Genomic DNA, 5,626 nt, shown 5'->3' on the forward strand with positions numbered 1-5,626 from the left:
TGAAAAATTAGCAAAATATGAAAGGGTCAAAGACTCATAAAAACCAGTATGTAGAGAATTTTACAGGTTTTGACTTATAATTTTCTTCAGAAATTGGTGATTGGCCTTAAAAAGAGTGAATTAAAGGTATTTGTGCTGAATGGAAGATGAGGAAATTCTAGTTACAGAGTTCAGAAGACATGCATCCCTTCATTGTATCAAAAAAACTGTCCCCTGCCACCTCAAATACATATTAGAAACTACTTGCCAGGCAAAATAACATTTCGTTGATTTTAAAATTGATAATAATTAATAAAATCAACTCCCAAAAGTACTTCAGTACTTTGATTCAATTTTGTTTTCCCATATCCGTTCTCTCAGAGGAAAATATTCTTACTATTATTCAATTTAAGACATTTGAAATGTTATTATTTTCAAATGATGCTAACTAATCTAGAGTTTGCAATTTCTTGGTGAAGCTTTTATCCCCATTTATCTCTATAGCTATAGCACACCTCACAGCCTACTCAATATTCAGGGTCATGAACCCTGGGGAGCATTCATTATTGTCCCAAAGAGAGACAACTCTTGAAAACGTGCATTGACTATAGTCCGTTTCTTAATCTTATTAAAATAAATACATTGAGAAAAGTTTTCAAAGTATTTTAATTATAAATAATACATATAACAATGAGTAAAATGCATGAAAGAAGTACATTTAATTATCAAATATAGTAGGCTGGTACATGTACCTGGTGAATATTAAATGTATATTGCTTGTAGGTACATGTATAAATCTACACAGCTACATTCAATTAATACACTGTGTTATGTAAACTGAAAAAAAAATTACACAGGTTGTAAGAGATCTTTTTTAAAATGAATTTTCTTAAAATGAAAAATAAATTAATGAAATTGCATATATCATTCTAAAAAGATCATAATACTAATAGACACGAAGTTCAACATAAATAAAGTGATACATTAGATGGATAGGATATAATGTACAGCAATTTAAGATTTAGATATCATTTTTCATATGAAAGGTAATTAACACTCGATACCATTTAAACAATGAAAAAGTTGCAGAAGGCCTATTTGTATCTAGTTGAATATAATGAAAATAAATTAATGACCTTGTATACATCATTTTAAGAAAAAAAAGTAATAAACATGCTGTTCAAGAAACTAAAGTGATATATTATAGGAATCAATAGGATATACTGTACAGCAATTTCAATTATATATTGGATTTGTTTCCAAACATTGGAATAAAGGGGAAAAAACTTTTATATCTTATTTAGATTAAATAATATTCTTAAAAAATATTAATATTTGTATTTCATGGCTAAAACTGAATATTTTTTCTGTCAATTTCTTCTGTTCATGAACAAGACCTATACATTTATCAGACACTTTTATATATATTATGTCCATTTCCCATTGTAACTAAGTATTTTTGTTCTGTTTGTATACAAAAGAGTATATTAAATAAAACTTGTATAAAATAGTAAGGCTAAATTCCAATTTCAAAAAAATAGCTGTTTCCAAAAATGTTACATGTATATGAATATGTTATATAAAAACATATGTTAGATGGATGGGTAGGAAAAATACAAAATAAGTGCACTCGATAAAAAGTTTGCTGGTATTCATTATGTGAACACAATTCATCCAGTAACATTTAAAGTTATGCAACATAAATAAGAATGTTATGAATGATGTGCATAGAACAAATTCTTCTGTGGTTGGCTCCATAAATCTTGAAAAGATGGTGTGAGTTGGTAAAAAGGCAGAATAAGGTTCCATTTTAATCCTCATGCATTCCATTCAAGAAATATTCATTAATGTCATGGTCTGGAAACTAAAATAGAATAAACAGAAAGTGTTAAGAGAATTACATGTAATTTTTGCAAACATTGTGCACTCATCAAATACTTACATGTATATATTCAATGCAGTTATTTCAAGAATGTGCAATTACTAACAATGTAATCTTTTCTAATATTGTACATACATGTATTACATCATTTTGCCACTAATTTTAAACCCAGCTGACAGTTTCTTTTTGTTATATATACAGCGTCAAAAGATAGTTGCATCATGTGCATGTACTTTCAGTAATTTTAAAAGCCATAAAAACATTTCAGCACTACAAAACACTTTAAATTTGTCAAATGATTTTACAAATGAAATATGTACTAATATACCAGTAAGTCACATGAGATATATACTTTTTAAAGCAGTACAATGTATCACTTATTAATATGACAACATCAGGAAACCTGGCTCAATCAATTCTGCACACACATGATAAATGTAATGAATGTGTAACTTCAATGGTGTAACTTCCAAGATATTTTAATTAGATATCCAGTGGACAGAAAGATATTAAATGTATTGAACAAAGATCAAAGTCATAAACACTTACGTAACACTTATGTAACATATGACTGTCTGTATGAGTTTCAACTATCAACATCATAAGAAATTCATGGGATTTCTGCAAATCCCATTTTTTCAGAGAGTGTAAAACACATCTCTTAAAGTTTATAATATTTTCAAACTCCTGGTATTCCTTTCAGAGGTTCCCACCCCTTAAAATACAGATAATCAAGCAGATTTGCAACAAGATGCCCATATAAACCTTTCCGTTTTACACAAGACATTGTAGCTATGTAGATGACTTGCTTGGCTTTCAATCAGCTTAAACCAAATATATCTACATATGGTAGACAAGTTGTAAGTTTATTACATGACAAAGAAGTACCTTCTGGGCTTCAGCAGACTTGACTGGGTCATTAGCAATATGAAATTGACAATATTTTCTATATTCCTGATCTTCAGATCATCTGGAAGCCGCATGTAAATTTGTAGATAAGAAGAAAAAAATACACTAGCTATCATTACAAAGCTAAATGCTGTCATTATCAAAACAAAAGGGTGTGTCCTAGATTACACTTTTTTATGGGCACATGCAGTATCTGAGACATGGTCAAAACATTACCATGATAACAGCTATAACAACTCATTAAGTGGGAAATGACCTATAACTATAAAATTTGTTATGGCTTTTCATACTCTCTCTCTCTCTCTCACTCTCTCTCTCTCTCTCTCTCTCTCTCTCTCTCTCTCTCTCTCCATGATCTCTCTCAACATCTTTGTCAGCAATATTTCTAGTGCAATGTGGCATTATTGAAATATATATATGGTTCATGGAAGCAAGGCAATCAATAACAATTACATGCACATTGTAATTACTCTCTCTCTCTCTCTCTCTCTCTCTCATTCTCTCAATTGTATAATGTTATATTTACATAACAAATGCAGACCCTTGATTCATAAACACTGTCATCGTTAATAGATAAATAAGACATAAAGTCAACAGTTTGAATGAGATACAGATATCAAAACCACATGTACAGTGTACATTGTACGTGTCGAGGAAATTCTGTATGGAAATGACTGAAAGCATGATTGACAAAAACTCAATATTCTAGGAAAAACATACAATATTTTTTTAACGTATGCTGCGTAACAATATGTGTAAAAACTGACTATAATACACCTGCATACACATTTCAAACTCAAACATGTCTTTCAAGTCACATTTCATAACGACCATTAATTATCGACATTTTTGTAACATGTGTACTAGACTTAAAGCATTGTAGGCTTTTAAAAGAGTTTTTGAGTAGTTTAACAATGTAAGTAAGTATGTTCTTACCGACGAATGACTACTCCTTAGCACGTTTTAGATTGTTGACAAAATCGAGGATTGCTGTTCAGACTGTTTCATGCTGAACAAAATTTAACGAGATAAGGCTAATCACCCCAAACTTTGACTTCACATTAATAAACAATTGTTCTGCAACTCTATATAATTTAAAAGCTTGCCAATATAAGAAACAAAAACTTTTACTTACTTTTTCCATTTAAACTCCTCTCTCGATTTTCACGAGTATAAGACTGGTCTCGTTAAAATCCCGAGGTATACGAAGTTTTGACTTTCTCGGGTTTTTTAATTCTTTCGTGAATATAAAAACCAGAAAGGTTCCGATTATGCTAATAAGGCTGTGAGGTGTGTATAGAGAGAAAAATGAAAAGTTTCCGTCCAAAGATTCTCCGGCTTAAAACATCGAACACATATTGTTCATGTATTGTGCTAGTAACTACAATTTAGTTACATTTGAAAAAAGAAAAAAAAATCCGTGTGTGGGGGTAAGGGAGTAGGGTGAGAGGGGAGAGTGGCAAAGGGGCACAGGTATTACCTCACACACAGCTATGTTAAGGGTGTCCGAAACTATAATGATTTTCTGAAAGTTTATACATTCATGAGTAGTACAGAAATACCGAACCCAATCGGAAATTTTTTTCAAGTCGGTTTTTTGATAAGATGCGTCGTACTGTCTCTTTAACAAATAACAATGTAAACAGTAAAATGATATCGCTGATCTATATTTTCATGGTTATCTTTATGATTTATAATTGACCTACATGTACTTCAGTGTCATCGACTTTCATGGAACGTCCTCATACTATTTGTAAGAGACGGCAAAAACTTCCAGTTTATCATTTTGTAGCTTGTGGCAACGGCGTTCACCAACACCTCCACCTTCGCTAAAATTTGTCTGTCTCTCGTTCTTCGAGTCCATCTTTGAAATCCAAGAATACGTAGAAACTTTTTTCTAATAGTAGCTATGTAAAAAGCATTCCACATGTTTGTAACTTTAATCGTCATTTGTAACTTTTTACGTAGTTTACGTCTACGACCTTTTGTAAATATGGGTTTTTTATATATTTATTTACATTTGATATCGGTAACAAATCATTTTCGTCTGTTGAATGCTCCTCTTAACATTAGCTCTTACTAACAATGGCATATTGTATCCATTCATCTTTCCTATCTTCGCATGGAACAACCATAGTGTTAACATTATCTATGTTTGTTTTACATTCACCTTGTTTCATAGCAGGCAATCAGTGGGACGTTTTAAGTCCTCAGTAATTCCCCCGCTGTCGGAGAAATCGTAGCGGTTTCGGGTTACTTTTTAAAAATATTTTATGCAGGATTTCTAATTGTCAAAACAACGACATTCATTCAATGTCCACGTTTTTCGTATATTTTTAATCATTTTTTTTATGCAGTCCATAATTAAATGTTCCTTTTGACAATCCATAATGAAATAATTTCTGTGTTTTATTTATAAATAATAAATTAAGAGTCTTTTGTGTTTTACGAAAACCCACTATTTAGTATAGTCAGCACCTCTACATGGATCAAGTTTCAATAAATAACGATATGAGACTTCAATACCATGACTTTATTTTAAAAGCATGCCCCATTACTATTAACATCGATGACAAAAGTCATCTTTACTGAGCCGTATTGTCGGGAACTTTGCATAATGAATCTTGTTTCTATAAATAACGATGACATTAGACTACTTTTTAACCGGGTTTTCCAACGGAAAAATCCGGTTATTAAAATGGTGAAAATGGCGGGCGGGCGGCTGCCACCTACAGTTTTCAAGATAGGAAGTTGTTCTTTTGCAGATCAATTGTACATATATAAGAGGTGTGCATATTGCTAGGATTTGGATTTCTGATAATTTATCGAAAAAATACCAGCTTTTGAACTTAGTCA

At 31.3% G+C, this 5,626-nt stretch overlaps 1 long non-coding RNA gene across 1 annotated transcript; it reads right to left on the reverse strand.

The window, feature by feature from the left end:
• Positions 1 to 628: 628 nt before the first annotated feature.
• Positions 629 to 3,258, reverse strand: LOC128179259 (uncharacterized). The gene is made up of 2 exons (XR_008243054.1): positions 2,750 to 3,258; positions 629 to 1,843 (listed from the first exon to the last, which is right to left on the reverse strand). It is a non-coding gene; the product is annotated as an uncharacterized LOC128179259 (long non-coding RNA).
• Positions 3,259 to 5,626: the final 2,368 nt, after the last annotated feature.

Source organism: Crassostrea angulata, chromosome 1 (assembly GCF_025612915.1).
Source record: "Crassostrea angulata isolate pt1a10 chromosome 1, ASM2561291v2, whole genome shotgun sequence".
NCBI classification, from domain to species: Eukaryota; Metazoa; Mollusca; class Bivalvia; order Ostreida; family Ostreidae; genus Magallana; species Magallana angulata.